This window comes from Oncorhynchus masou, chromosome 31, assembly GCF_036934945.1.
Source record: "Oncorhynchus masou masou isolate Uvic2021 chromosome 31, UVic_Omas_1.1, whole genome shotgun sequence".
Taxonomy (NCBI): Eukaryota; Metazoa; Chordata; class Actinopteri; order Salmoniformes; family Salmonidae; genus Oncorhynchus; species Oncorhynchus masou.
This window is the reverse complement of record NC_088242.1, coordinates 87,386,459-87,402,929: the sequence shown is the minus strand read 5'-3', so window position 1 is coordinate 87,402,929 and position 16,471 is coordinate 87,386,459.

Sequence of the window (16,471 nt, the reverse complement as noted above, 5' to 3'; positions counted from 1 at the left end):
GTATTGCCGCGTTCAAAACTACTGGAATCTCGGAAAAATATAAGGTCAAATCATGACAAACATTTTCAGTTCATATACATATTATTCATATTTAATTCAGTGATCGAAATTATGACACCATCCTCAGTAGCCTATTCCGGCAGGCTATTGGGAAAGAAGTACTTCTTACCTTGAAATTAATCTAAAACAAGCTGCTTAATCGTTCAGGTTACATTTTGCCTACATCTTTTCTAGGCTACTGTAGACTAGTTGAAATTAGATGTAGACCTCAAGGTCTCAAGGGCTATAGTCTTCCTGCCTTTATCTAAGGAAACCATGGCAAAGTCAAATTACAATCATAAACCCAGTTTTTAATCTGCAGCCTATGCCTATCTTGTAAATCTTGCAAATGGGCCATTTATAACGGTTTGAAGTCTTAGACAGTGGTCTAAGGCACATTTACATTACATTTAAGTCATTTGGCAGACACTATTATCCAGAGCGACTTACAAATTGGTGAATTCACCTTATGACATCCAGTGGAACAGCCACTTTACAATAGTGCATCTAAATCATTAAAGGGGGGGGTGAGAAGGATTACTTTATCCTATCCTAGGTATTCCTTAAAGAGGTGGGGTTTCAGGTGTCTCCGGAAGGTGGTGATTGACTCCGCTGTCCTGGCGTCGTGAGGGAGTTTGTTCCACCATTGGGGGGCCAGAGCAGCGAACATCACAACGCTAGAGGTGTCACTACAGACCCGGGTTCGAACCTGGGCTGTATCAGAGGCCGTTATCTGCAGTCCCATAGGGTGTCCCACAATTGGCCAAGCATCGTCCGGGTGAAGAGAGGGTTTGGCCGTCATTGTAAATAAGAATTTGTTCTTAACTGGCTTGCCTAGTTAAAGGTTAAAGGCACACAATGACAGCACAATTGCCAGAAAATAGCCTAGCATCTGTTTTTTTAATGTTCTTCCAAATGTTTCTTGCTCAGAGATTGAGATTCTGTCCAACTTTCATCCCTCAAACTTTCCTGTCGGATGTATCTATGGTAATGCACATGCACAAAGGGGATTTATTTACAATTATAAACTGGGTAGTTTGAGCCCTGAATGCTGATTGGCTGAAAGCCGTGGTGTATCAGACAGTATACCACGGGTTTGACAAAACAATTATTTTTACTGCTCTGATTACGTTGATAACCAGTTTATAATAGCAATAAGGCCTCTCGGGGGTTTGTGATATATGGGCTGTATACCACGGTTTAGGGCTGTATCCAGGCATTCCGCATGGCGGCATCCTTAAGAACAGCCCTTAGCCATGGTATATTGGCCATATACCATTCCCCCTTGTGCAAATGATCTGGCGAGCTAAATAAGGGCAAATTATCTTTTCTCTTGCAACATTATTCAATTTGATTTTATTAAGTCATGTCATAGCTTGCAATAATTATTATTTTGAGGAAAACTGAACTTTGCTTCTTACACCGAACCCAAACCGGCTGCGCACGTGTGCTATCGTGCATAAATGTATTTTGTCCCCCTACACCAAATGCAATCATGACACGCAGGTTAAAATATCAAAACAAACTCTTAACCAATGACATTAATTTTGGGACAGGTCGAAAAGCATTAAACATGTATGGCAATTTTGCTATTTAGCTTGCACTTGCTAGGTAATTTGTCCTGGGATATAAACATTGAGTTGTTATTTTACCTGAAATGCACAAGCTCCTCTACTCCACCAATTAATCCACACGTAATACGGCCAACCGAATCATTTCTAGTCATCGCTCCTCCTTCCAGGCTTTTTCATCTTTGAACTTACAGTGGGGAGAATAAGTATTTGATACACTGCCAATTTTGCAGGTTTTCCGACTTACAAAGCATGTAGAGGTCTGTAATTTTTATCATCAAAAATCCAATTGTATGATTTTTAAGTAATTTATTTGCATTTTATTGCATGACTTAAGTATTTGATCACCTACCAACCAGTAAGAATTCCAGCTCTCACAGACATGTTAGTTTTTCTTTAATAATCCCTCTTGTTCTCCACTCATTACCTGTAATAACTGCACCTGTTTGAACTCGTTACCTGTATAAAAGATACCTGTCCACACACTCAATCAAACAGACTCCAACCTCTCCACAATGGCCAAGACCAGACAGCTGTGTAAGGACATCAGGGATAAAATTGTAGACCTGCGCAAGGCTGGGATGGGCTACAGGACAATAGGCAAGCAGCTTGGTGAGAAGGCAACAACTGTTTAAGATGCCGGTCAATCACCCTCGGTCTGGGGCTCCATGCAAGATCTCACCTCGTGGGGCATCAATGATCATGAGGAAGGTGAGGGATCAGCCCAGAACTACACTGCAGGACCTGGTCAATGACCTGAAGAGAGCTGGGACCACAGTCTCAAAGAAAACCATTAGTAACACACTACGCAGTCATGGATTAAAATCCTGCAGTGCACGCGAGGTCCCCCTGCTCAAGCCAGCGCATGTCCAGGCCCGTCTGAAGTTTGCCAATGACCATCTGGATGATCCAGAGGAGGAATGGGAGAAGGTCATGTGGTCTGATGAGACAAAAATAGAGCTTTTTGGTCTAAACTCCACTCGCCGTGTTTGGAGGAAGAAAAAGGATAGTAGAGTACAACCCCAAGAACACCATCCCAACCATGAAGCATGGAGGTGGAAACATCATTCTTTGGGGATGCTTTTCTGCAAAGGGGACAGGATAACTGCACCGTATTGAGGGGAGGATGGATGGGGCCATGTATCGCGAGATCTTGGCCAACAACCTCCTTCCTTCAGTAAGAGCATTGAAGATGGGTCGTTGCTGGGTCTTCCAGCATGACAACGACCCAAAACGCACAGCCAGGGCAACTAAGGAGTGGCTCCGTAAGAAGCATCTCAAGGTCCTGGAGTGGCCTAGCCAGTCTCCAGACCTGAACCCAATAGAAAATCTTTGGAGGGAGCTGAAAGTCCGTATTACCCAGCGACGGCCCCAAAACCTGAAGGATCTTTAGAAGGTCTGTATGGAGGAGTGGGCCAAAATCCCTGCTGCAGTGTGTGCAAACCTGGTCAAGAACTACAGGAAACATATGTAATTGCAAACAAAGGTTTATGTACCAAATATTAAGTTCTGCTTTCAGATGTATCAAATACTTATGTCATGCAATAAAATGCAAATTAATTACTTAAAAATCATACACTGTGATTTTCTGGATTTTTTGTTTTAGATTCCGTCTCTCACAGTTGAAGTGTACCTATGATAGAAATTACAGACCGCTACATGCTTTGTAAGTAGGAAAATCTGCAAAATCGGCAGTGTATCAAATACTTGTTCTCCCCACTGTATATGGTGATTGGCATCTAAACTTTCATAGTATTACCACGACTACCGGCAAAACAGTTTGTCTTTCAATCACCCACGTGGGTATAACCAATGAGGAGATGGCACAGGGGTATCTGCTTCTATAAACCAATGAGGAGATGGGAGAGGCAGGACTTTCAGCGCAATCTGCGTCAGAAATAGAAATTACTTCTATTTTTAGCCCTTGGCATCGCAGACGCTCGTTGGCCTGTGTGGGTGTAATAATTGAATAACATGGATTTCTAAATGTATTTTGTGACGCACGTGCACGCGACATGCCCGGTCTGGTCAGCAAGTAACGTCCTACAAGTTGCTGTGATATTCCTTCTTAATAGGAGTGTTGTTTAAAGTTTGCCACAAGCCACCCAACAACAATGCAAAACGTTATGTTTGGCATAAAAGCAACACAGCGCATCACCCTGACCACACCATCCCCACTGTCAAACATGGTGGTGGCAGCATCATGGTTTGGGCCTGATTTTCTTCAGCAGGGACAGGGAAGATGGTTAAAATTGATGGGAAGATGGATGGAGCCAAATACAGGACCATTCTGGAAGAAAACCTGATGGAGTCTGCAAAAGACCTGAGACTGGGACGGAGATTTGTCTTCCAACAAGACAATGATCCAAAACATAAAGCAAAATCTACAATGGAATGGTTCAAAAATAAACATATCCAGGTGTTAGAATGGCCAAGTCAAAGTCCAGACCTGATTCCAATCGAAAATCTGTGGAAAGAACTGAAAACTGCTGTTCACAAATGCTCTCCATCCAACCTCACTGAGCTCGAGCTGTTTAGCAAGGAGGAATGGGAAAAAATTTCAGTCTCTCGATGTGCAAAATTGATAGAGACATACCCCAAGCGACTTACAGCTGTAATCGCAGCAAAAGGTGGCACTACAAAGTATTAACTTAAGGGGGCTGAATAATTTTGCGCGCCCAATTTTTCAGTTTTTGATTTGTTAAAAAGTTTGAAATATCCAATAAATGTCGTTCCACTTCATGATTGTGTCCCACTTGTTGTTGATTCTTCATAAAAAAAGACAGTTTTATATCTTTATGTTTGAAGCCTGAAATGTGGCAAAAGGTTGCAAAGTTCAAGGGGGCCGAATACTTTCGCATGGCACTGTATGTTTAAAAAAAAAACTTCGTCATGTAGTGGATGGCAGGATAATATTTATGAATAATTTTAAAAGAAATTAATTTTGTTAGTAAGTAGGTATGTGTGTGGCAACATCCAAACATTTTCCCAACAGACATTATCAATAAAACCCATTCCAATATGGTATGACGAAAGGTACAACATCCTTTTGAAACAAGGCTCGTATAGCTCCTTTGTTGTTGAATGGACTAAAAGAGAAACAAATATTTCCTACTGAAGAGTCAACAGGGGTAATCGTAGGAATATTCTCAGGGTGAGGTCTTGACACGTTCCTGAATAATAAAGCAACACCTGAGGGAATGGCATCTAAAACAATTGCAAAATCTTTAGATGTTACAGGAATCTTGTAAAGTGATAAGAATTCCTTATAATTAAGTAAAATACCCTCTGCATTTACAAGTTGGCTCACCAATAGGATATTATTTCGGAAACAATATTCTAAAAACAAAGAAGTATATTTATACAATATGTCCCGATTATTCCAAATATAATATATGTGGAGAAAAATTATGCTTATAAATTAAGGATCATGATAATGCTGATGAAAAAGCAGAGAGTTTCACTGGAAATTTGACACTATTATAGTTGCCAACATGAAGTTAACTGCCGCCAAAAGTAGAGAAGACATGATGAGGAATAAAATTCCACATAGAATTGGGTCTTCTTAGGAATTTCTTTATCCAGTTGATCTTAAAAGTATTATTTAAGGTAGTAAAGTCCAGAAAATTCAGCCCACCATACTCATAAGTGTTCATTACAACAGTTTTCCTAATGTCATGGGTACGGTTTCTCCACAGAAAGTTGAAAAGCATCTGGTCTATCTCTTTTCTTATTTTACCGTCAAGATATAAAGATAGAGTGGCATATGTTAGTCTAGAGATACCTTCAGCCTTGGTTATTAGGACTCTTCCCTTTAAGGATCAGTCCCGCTGTAGCCATTTATTTAGTTTCTTCTGTTTGGTTTTTGTTTTTATTTTAAATATGAGGGTTAAAATTTAGTAAGCCTTTAGACTTCTGATCCTTAGTAATGTTTTTGCCTTAATATGTAAGTTCTTCTTTCACTGGAATACCATTATATGAGGGTGTCATACAATCTTTGACAGCCATGAGTTGACATTTATCAATGTTAAGATATAGACCAGATGCTTTGGAAAAGGATTCAATCACATTGATCAATATTGGAATCTGACGAGCGTCTTTCAGAAGAAGTATAGTATCGTCAGCCAGCTGGCTTATAATAATTTCTTTACCAGCTATAGAAATACCTTGTACTATTATATAAATCATTTGTAAGAAGTTTGATGATTAATAAAAAAAGATAGGACAACCTTGCCTAATTCCTCTCTTTAACTCAAATCTAGGTGAGGTGCCATGTTTTAGTTTGATAGAGCTGTTACCATTCGTATAGAGTCTTAATAGCCTTACAGAAAAAATCTCCAAAGCCAATTTGCTCAAGGGAGTGGAAGAGGAACTGATGCTCCACTGTGTCAAATGCTTCATAAAAATCGAAAAAATAACATTAAGCTATCCTCGGTTATGAGGTCTGAGAAGTCACGTACAGTTGCAGTCGGAAGTTTACATACACCTGAGCCAAATACATTAAAACTCAGTTTTTCACAATACCTGACATTTAATCTTAGTAAAAAATCCCTGTCTTAGGTCAGTTAGGATCACCAATTTATTTTAAGAATGTGAAATGTCAGAATAATAGTAGAGAGAATTATTTATTTCAGCTTTTATTTCTTTTATCATATTCCTAGTGGTTCAGAAGTTTACATACACTCAATTAGTATTTGGTAGCATTGACTTTAAATTGTTTAACTTGGGTCAAACGTTTCGGGTAGCCTTCCACAAGCTTCCCACAATAAGTTGGGTGAATTTTGGCCCATTCTTCCTGACAGAGCTGGTGTAACTGAGTCAGGTTTGTAGGCTTCCTTGCTCGCACACGCTTTTTCAATTCTGCCCACACATTTTCTGTAGGATTGAGGTCAGAGCTTTGTGATGGCCACTCCAATACCTTGACTTTGTTGTCCATAAGCCATTTTGAGAAACTTTGGAAGGATGCTTGGGGTCATTGTCCATTTGGAAGACCCATTTGCAACCAAAGCTTTAACTTCCTGACTGATGTCTTGAGATGTTGCTTCAATATATCCACATAATTTTCCTACCTCATGATGCTATCTATTTTGTGAAGTGCACCAGTCCCTCCTGCAGCAAAGCACTCCCACAACATGATGCTGCCACCCCTGTGCTTCACAGTTGGGATGGTGTTCTTCAGCTTGCAAGCCTCCCCCTTTTTTCCCTCCAAATATAATGATGGTCGTTATGGACAAACAGTTCTATTTTTGTTTCATCAGACCAGAGGACATTTCTCCAAAAAGAACGATCTTTGTCCCCATGTGCAGTTGCAAACTGTAGTCTGGATTTTTTTTGATGTTATGGAGCAGTGGCTTCTTCCTTGCTGAGCGGTCTTTCAGGTTATGTCGATATAGGACTCGTTTTACTGTGGATATAGATACTTTTGTACCTGTTTCCTCTAGCATCTTCACAAGGTTCTTTGCTGTTGTTCTGGGTTTGATTTGCACTTTTTGCACCAAAGTACGTTCATCTCTAGGAGACAGAACGCGTCCCCTTCCTGAGCAGTATGATGGCTGTGTGGTCCCATTGTCACGTTCTGACCTTTATTTCCTTTGTTTTGTCATTATTTAGTATGGTCAGGGTGTGAGTTGGGGTGGGCAGTCTGTTTGTTTTTCTATGATTTGGGTATTTCTATGTTTCGGCCTAGTATGGTTCTCAATCAGAGGCAGGTGTCATTTTTTGTCTCTGATTGAGAATCATACTTAGGTAGCCTGGGTTTCACTGTGTGTTTTTGGGTGATTGTTCCTGTCTCTGTGTTTGCACCAAGATAGGGCTGTTTTGAGTTTTCACGTTTCTTGTTTTGTTTATTTGTTTATTTATTATTTATTATTTGTTTATTCATGTATAATGTCTTTTTAAATTAAACATGAATAACCACCACGCTGCGTTTTGGTCCGCCTCTCCTTCAAGTCAAGAAAACCGTTACACCCATGTTTTTTATACTTGCGTACTATTGTTTGTACATATGAACGTGGTACCTTCAGGCATTTTGAAATTGGTCCCAAGGATGAACTAGACTTGTGGAGGTCTACAAAAAAAATTCTGAGGTCTTGGCTGATTTCTTTTGATTTTCCCATGATGTCAAGCAAAGAGGCACTGAGTTTGAAGGTAGGCCTTGAAATACATCCACAGGTACACTTCCAATTGACTCAAATGTTGTCAATTAGTCTTTCAGAAGCTTCTAAAGCCATGACTTTATTTTCTGGAATTTTCCAAGCTGTTTAAAGGCACAGTCAACTTAGTGTACGGAAACTTCTGACCCACTGGAAATGTGATACAGTGAATTATTAGTGAAATAATCTGTCTGTAAACAATTGTAGGAAAAATGACGTGTCATGCACAAAGTAGATGTCCTAACCGACTTGCCAAAACTATAGTTTGTTAACAAGAAATTTGTGGAGTGGTTGAAAAACAAGTTTTAATGACTCCAACCTAAGTGTATGTACATTTCTGACTACAATAGAGCAGCGCGCTCTCGTAAATACATTTTATGACTATCGTAGCTGGGCCTCCGTCTGATTAATTTCAACCAGTTTCTTACAAATTCTGGGTTTCAGGTTGAGTAGTTAATTGAATTGTGTTTATGAACATTGAGAACATAGTCTTGTGACAATTTGGTCCTTTGAGCCGGATCTCAATACCTGCCTCTGTCGTCCCAAGGAACTGCTGAAAACCGTACATGGGCGGATCCAGGATCCGTAAGACAAACACCTAACCTCTGAATTGAAGGTTTATTTCAGGCCAGTGGTGAACTGGTACACGATAGAGGTGGTGACGAGATCCAACCAACATCGCTTTTCCCAGTCTTCAAGACAAGGTCAGTAATCTTTATTCACGAATGATTTAAGATATAGGAGACTTTTACTTTGTGTATTAGCAAGGAATCGATTTGAGGGAGCAGGTCCGCAATGACCTGAGGTACGTGTGCACTACCATAAATAAAAATAGCTTAATAATTGAGGTCTGTGAGGAATGGCCGAATGTTTATTTGAGGGATGGCTGAGAGGTTATTAGCTAGGGATATAAATAGGGGAAAATAAGAATTTGTTCTTAACTGACTTGCCTAGTTAAATAAAGGTAAAATAAAAATAGGACGGGGAGTTTGTGCAAACAAATAACTTAAATGGCCAATTAACAAAAGTGAATTAGACATAGATCCAATTCAAAAGACAATACTGAAATAAAGTCCAAAAAATGGAGAAAGAAGGGAAACCTAATATACCGGCGGAGTGAGATACGAGATATTAACGTCAAAAGATCAAGTAACAACGGAAAAATAGATGCTGACTAGGGATTTACGACCCCTGGAAAATAGCTTATAGGTTGTAAACAGTGAGACCTAATGTCCGATCGAAAGACTCCTCTATAGATTAAGTTTCAAGAAAGGAAAAGCACACATAGGTTAAGAGATAGCAAAATAATCAGAGTGTGAGCCCACACATAGGGAGTAGTGACATACACATCAATATTAGACACATAGGAGTAATTTAATCAGAATTTTAAAAGTACACACAATAGTAAAGGAAGATAGCAATTGAGTAAGAGGTTAAAGGGACACACATAGATTGTGCAGGAGAGCAACTATAGTAATTGGATAACGGGAAAAAGAGCACATACATAGATCATAGAAATACATACACATAGATTGTGAGAAATATCATAGTAACTACAAGGTTTTACTAAACACGGGTAGTAAATCCTCAAAGGAGGTCCCGGAATTAACGGGAGATGAGAAATATATGCAGGGAAAAGATAAGAGGGGCACCTATTTTGGCCTGAAATGGAGGAAAAAGTATGAATTTGACAGACGTTTAAATATAGAAAAACTGGAATCAATGATTAAACAAATAAATAGGGTTTGTGGAGTCAAGGCAGATAAACAACAGGCAGAGGGGCTGGACACAGCAAGAGTATGGTTGGCCGAGGTGAGGAAGAGAGTTGAGGGAGAAAAGAAAAATTAGGAAGATGTAAGTTGCCAGCAACAGAGAGCAATCACTCCCACTGCTCCTCTGGAGATCCCTCATAAGCCTAAATGATATCCCACTGGGATAGCCCAGGCGTGGAGAGAGAATCCTGTTGATGGAACAGTGGTGGTGCGGAGACGGCAGCAAGTGCTTCCCGTCCCACCACCCCCATATGGGGAACCCCCTGGAGCAGAGGGAGGGGTAGAGTCGGATGAGGATAGGATAGGGCTAGCTACCAAAGGGAAAGTCATGAAAGATTTAACCGAACGAGGACATAGGCTGAACAAGCGACAGGATGTCGGGGAAAGAGGTAGAGGCACGGCTTTACCACCCAGAAGGCTGAAGTCGCATAACCAGAGCCCAGGGAGGAGAGGAGTAGCAGAGTGGCTGGAAGACGAAGATGAAAGGGACGCTAGTCAGTACCCTCTAATTGCCTTGCCCAACCCACGGACTGGGGACGCAGGACAGGATTTAGCAAACTTATTGAGAAAAGTGGATAGAGACAGTCAAAGAAAGGAGGAGGCCTGAAGGGGAAGGGACCCAAGAGAGAAGGAAAAAATGGATAGAACCTGAAACTGAAAATGTTACAACTGTAGCAAGTCAGGACATTTGGCTAAGGAGTGTGAGGAACCATGCATGCACTGCGATAATGTGGGCCACAATCACCGAGACTGTAGAAAGGACAGAAAGGATAGGATAGGTTCAAAGGCAAGAACAGAGAGAAAAAGGTCAGGCACCTACAGTCAGACTAAGAGGAGGAATAGAAAAGAAAGGAGATCAGTACCTAATGGTCACTATTGGAGTAACTGTAGATAAGCATAAAGGAGGCTTCAAGGAAACGGAAAGTAAGGAAGATCAGACAGGAACTGGACATTCTAAGAGTCCAGTTTGAATAGTTAATTGAAATACAACAAGTATTTAAGGACAGTGGAAGTTGATAATGCTTCTGTAATATTAACCTCTCTGGGATCGTTCGGGACCCTAGTGTCCCACCTCGCCAACAGCCAGTGAAATAGGGTCTTTTTATAATAAATCTTCAATAATATTCCAACCGGACAATAGCGTATTCATTACAGAGGAAAAAGAAGGAACGGCACACCCGCAAGACCGCGCAGGAAATAAACTGATTGGCCTCAGCCTAGTCCACTTATTGAAACAGCTCTTATTCGACACCATTCCACAATAGAAGCCTCAAACATATTCTAAAGACTGTTGACATCTGCTGGAAGCCTTGGGAAGTGCAATCTGGCCCCATAGACACAGCATATTGGATAGGCATATGCCATATGAGTTCTGTTATACTCACAGACATCATTCAAACAGAAAGCACTCGGAAGTTTCTAAAACTATCTAATACTTCTAATACTATGCATATATTAGCATCTGGGACAGAGTAGCAGGCAGTTTACATTTACATTACATTTAAGTCATTTAGCAGACGCTCTTATCCAGAGCGACTTACAAATTGGTGAATTCACCTTCTGACATCCAGTGGAACAGCCACTTTACAATAGTGCATCTAAATCATTTAAGGGGGGGTGAGAAGGATTACTTATCCTATCCTAGGTATTCCTTGAAGAGGTGGGGTTTCAGGTGTCTCCGGAAGGTGGTGATTGACTCTGCTGTCCTGGCGTCGTGAGGGAGTTTGTTCCACCATTGGGGGGCCAGAGCAGCGAACAGTTTTGACTGGGCTGAGCGGGAACTGTACTTCCTCAGTGGTAGGGAGGCGAGCAGGCCAGAGGTGGATGAACGCAGTGCCCTTGTTTGGGTGTAGGGCCTGATCAGAGCCTGGAGGTACTGCGGTGCCGTTCCCCTCACAGCTCCGTAGGCAAGCACCATGGTCTTGTAGCGGATGCGAGCTTCAACTGGAAGCCAGTGAGACGTGAGAGAACTTGGGAAGGTTGAACACCAGACGGGCTGCGGCGTTCTGGATGAGTTGTAGGGGTTTAATGGCACAGGCAGGGAGCCCAGCCAACAGCGAGTTGCAGTAATCCAGACGGGAGATGACAAGTGCCTGGATTAGGACCTGCGCCGCTTCCTGTGTGAGGCAGGGTCGTACTCTGCGGATGTTGTAGAGCATGAACCTACAGGAACGGGCCACCGCCATGATGTTGGTTGAGAACGACAGGGTGTTGTCCAGGATCACGCCAAGGTTCTTAGCGCTCTGGGAGGAGGACACAATGGAGTTGTCAACCGTGATGGCGAGATCATGGAACGGGCAGTCCTTCCCCGGGAGGAAGAGCAGCTCCGTCTTGCCGTTTACTTTGGGCACCTTATTCATCCAAGCTACTCAATACTTCCCCCCTGTCACCAAGAAGTTAAAACCAATGTGTTTCGGCCTGAAGACTTCATCAGAGTTTAACAGATAGAAAAATGAGAGGCCAGTTTGAATAGGTCAAATTACAGCTCTTCTTACTTCCTCAAAATGTGTAAATGAGCTGAATAACACAAAAAAGCCACATGATGGAAACGTTTCTTAACAAACTTCACATTGTTAGTGATAATTTTTGAGAACAATATGCTTTTTGTAAATGTTCAAACTGGACTCTTTAATGGGGAAGGTAAAACTGTTGTTTTCATTTTAATAAAGCGTTTTGGGTCGTAGTCATCTTCATCACCTCCAGTCTGTATAATGAAACCTCCCAATGGCCACACACTGGTTGAATGGATTTTAATTTTTTTAAGTTATCAGGGTGGAATTACATCTAAAGGATCATGTGTCCATGATAGCCAAATTTCAACATAGACAAACCTTAAATAAAATATGTTGACTTTGTTTCTATAAGACAATGTTATTACTCCAACCTCGTGAATGTGACAAACTGACAGGTTTTCAAATGACTGCCTTTGATTTGATGGCCTGCACATGCAGTTTGTAGCGAGACGAGTGATATACCCAATGAATTATTTCTGCTTCTGAGGTTATCCAGCCAACGATGCCATGTCATAACCCACAAGTATGATTGGGAATTTCTATTGGAGAAGCAGTTTCTGCCTATTTTCATATTGTCTATAGCTACCCTTTGGTGTCCCATCCAGGGTTTTAAACAAGCCCTGTCTAGCTATGATATTTGTCACTGTGAGAATGATTGCTGAGAGATCTCCACTTAAAAATTAAATAGATTCACTGTTACTATCAAAGTCATTCCAAAGGGTAGGTTTAACAGAGCAAATTAAATGTAACCAAACTTTATTAATCATATACTGTATCATCAATGATGCTATTTAGTCACCATCAGCTATTGTTTCAATTCAACCCAGAATTCAACTCAAACTAGAAAATACAATAGGCCTCGGGTTTCAAGCTCGGGTTAATTTCAAATGTGACAATATTGTAGCAAATTCCGGGGTAGTCCGAACCGAGACTCAAACCCTGTTTCATCAACTGTCAAGCCAACACATTAACACCAAGAGTTCTGAACCTCTTGACGAGGTCGATAGGTGTTGGGTTATGGTTGCTATATTACCCCCTTCCTTCAGGAGAGCATGTCCCCACGCTTCTCTAAATCAAGTCCCTCACATGTACTCTTTCCCATGTTTACTACAGTATGTATTGTATGCTATGTTTACTTGTCAGACTGCACAGTAGCCTAAAAAACAAATGCAGGTGGCTTTTATCGTCAAAGTAATTCACATGCTTTATTATCCAAATGTAAAAGCATATACGGTACAGTACTGTATTTCTTCATCAGCATCTTTATGCTTTTGTTAATAAAATAATGACAAAATACTCATAATATTCAAAATGCTGATGGTTACTTAGTTAAGGATCCATAATCCTTTACTTGTTCAAATATTCCATGATATTCTTTAGATATGTGTTGACTGAATATAAGCAAGTGATGTCTGCTGAATAATCAAGTTAGGTTTCTCCAGAAATAAATCATTTTAAATACAAAACTGGCTTTATTTACAAATTAGTGAGAATGTCTCACCTTGTGTCCAAGAATGCCTTTTTCTCACTCACTCTAGGTTAAATGCAAACGAAATCTCCAAAATATTGTTACTTTGACACAAAGAGATTATTATTTATAATTTGGAATTATATAAATTATATAAAAGCCCCTTAGGATCTGTGAGAATATCTAACGGAAAATGTCCCTTAGATATGAATTTAGAGTCCTCCAATCTTCTAAATGTAGTTATTGGCGGAGAGTCACGTCATTGAAATTGTTTTTTTTTTCAATATACTGCGGGACTACCGTAGGCGAAATGAGTCTCAATGCTGTTGAGTAATGTGCTGTTAAAAATGGTGTAGGTCTTATTTACTTAAAGAGCATATAAAAGTTAGAAGCAAAAGCCTACAACTATTTTAGCACCGTTTTGCGCTGCTCTGAGACAAGCATGGAGACTGGTCTTGAGAAATCAATGAGATTTTTACTTTCATTTAATCTCCATTTGGGTATTGGTTAGACAATAATTAGAAAATGTATGTTATGCTCTTAGTGTAACCTTTATTTAACTAGGCAAGTCAGTTAACCTTTTAAGGTATAGGGGGCAGCATTTTCACTTTTGGATAAATAGCATGCCCAATTTAAACTTCCTGCTACTCATGCCAGGAATATAAGACATGCATATTATTAGTAGATGTGGATAGAAAAGACTCTGAATGTGAGTTTCTAAAACTGTTTGAATCATGTCTGTGAGTATAACAGAACTTACGTAGCAGGCAAAACCCCAAGGACTAACTGTTACTGTTACTTTTTTGCCTCTGACTGCTCCCTCAGTTGTCTTTGCCAAGGGATATTTGATAGGAACCATTCAGTTCCTACCACTTCCACTGCATGTCACCAGTCTTTGGAATTTGGTTGAGGTTATTCATTTGTGCAACGAAGAAGAAGCACATCCTAGAACAACATTACACTATTGAGAGTTGCGCAAGATGTAAAAAGGAGCATGGTTTGTTTACTTGCTGTATTGAATACAGATTGCCCCGTATACAATTTGATCGATTATTAATGTTTAAAAATACCTAAAGTTGTATTACAAAAGTATTTCGAAATATTTTGGCAAATTTTATAGGCAACTTTTGAAATGTTTTGTAGTGACGTTGTGTTTTTGTAAGCTGTTTTTTCTGGATCAAACGCGCTTTATAAATTGACATTTTGGGTATATATGTATGGAATTAATTGGAAAAAATGACCAATTATGTTTATGGGACATATTGGAGTGCCACCAAAAGAAGCTTGTCAAAGGTAATGCATGTTTTATATTTTATTTCAGTGTTTTGTGTAGCGCCTGCAGGTGTAGCAAAAGCCTACAACTATTTTCGCGCTGCTCTGAGGCAAGCATGGGGACTGGTCTTGAGAAATCAATGAGATTTTTACTTTCACTTAATCTCCATTTGGGTATTGGTTAGACAATAATTAGAAAATTAATGTTATGCTCTTAGTGTAACCTTTATTTAACTAAGCAAGTCAGTTAAGAACAAATTCTTATTTACATGGACAGCCTACTCCTTCCTCATGCCCTGCGGGGATTCTTTAGCTAAATAGCCCAGTACTGTACTGCCGACCGTCACGTTGTACAGCGCCATATTTTTCATTCCATCCTGATGGTTTTTCTTGGAATAGAAAAAACATAATATTAATTCAATTAATTACGCCATATATTATGTTATTACAAAAAAGGTTTTAAATTCTCTGGTAATGCCAATACGGAATACTATCAAATGCTTCTCAAAGATGCCCTTCGGTGGTCAAACTAGCAATAACTTGCAGTAACAGAAAAAATGGCTGACAATTAAATGACGTGCCACAGAATGCTGTGGCAGCACGCAAGGTGTGCCACAGTATGCCGCAACTTTTAAAGGAGGAACCACTGTACAGACCCCTCCAATGGCCTCACGGGCACCATTTCACTTCTGACACCAATTAAGTTAATTCAGGGGGTAGCCTTGCTCACAGATGAAACTGAAGAAATGCAGAATTTACATGACTAATTAATTGCAAAACACTCATTTAAAATAAACGTAATACATAACATAAATAGAATATTGAACAATTGTAAACATTACAGGACATTCTTCGTGATGGAAATTTAAATATTTTAATGTGATATTAAAAAATAATTTTTTTGGGAGAACCATTTAAGAGCTAGCGTTATTATACAATTTGATAGCAGTGGGTAGAGTGGCATTACGCAGGCGGTTCATACAGGCAGTTATACAGGACAGTTGGTGGCTGTTTCTCAGGAGCCTGGTGGTGCATTTACCTCTTTTTGGAGGGAGCAGTTCATTCAGTGGATGGTCAAGAGTGCGCATGTCCTTCACCAGGTGCACTGCAGCCTGCTCTCGCCTGCTCTGCAGTGAGGGGAGCTCTGGTTGGACTGCCCCACCTCTGGAGATGATCCTCAAGGCCCTCTTCTGCACCCTGTCTAGTTGGGCCTGCTGCTTTTTACTGCATCCAACTAACAGCACTCAACCGTATTCCAGACAATGCCTGACCAGTGTAGTATAGACTGTGACCAGATCTTCAGTGGGTAGGTAATTTCTGTCAAGAACATTCAAAGTGTAGGTGTTTTGAGGCCTTCCTCACTGACTGCTCCACATGTGTGTCACCACTGAGTTAAAAGTCTAGATGAAAACCAAGATACTTAGTTGTTGTGACCACTGGTACTTCCTGTCCTCCTAGGATTAGTGGTGCAGGTTGTGGGTGGTCTCTAGAAAAACATATCCGAATTTCCAGACCTTTTCCCGTACAGGAGCATGTTGTTGGATGTGGCACAGTCTTCCAGCTGCTTTGCCTCCAAGCCAGTGGAAATGTCCTCTTTGATGCTGGTTAATGTTAAGGCTCAGCACAGCCCTACATCGTCTGCATACCCAGTGTCACTGAAAACATTTTTTTGTAGTCTGTAGCT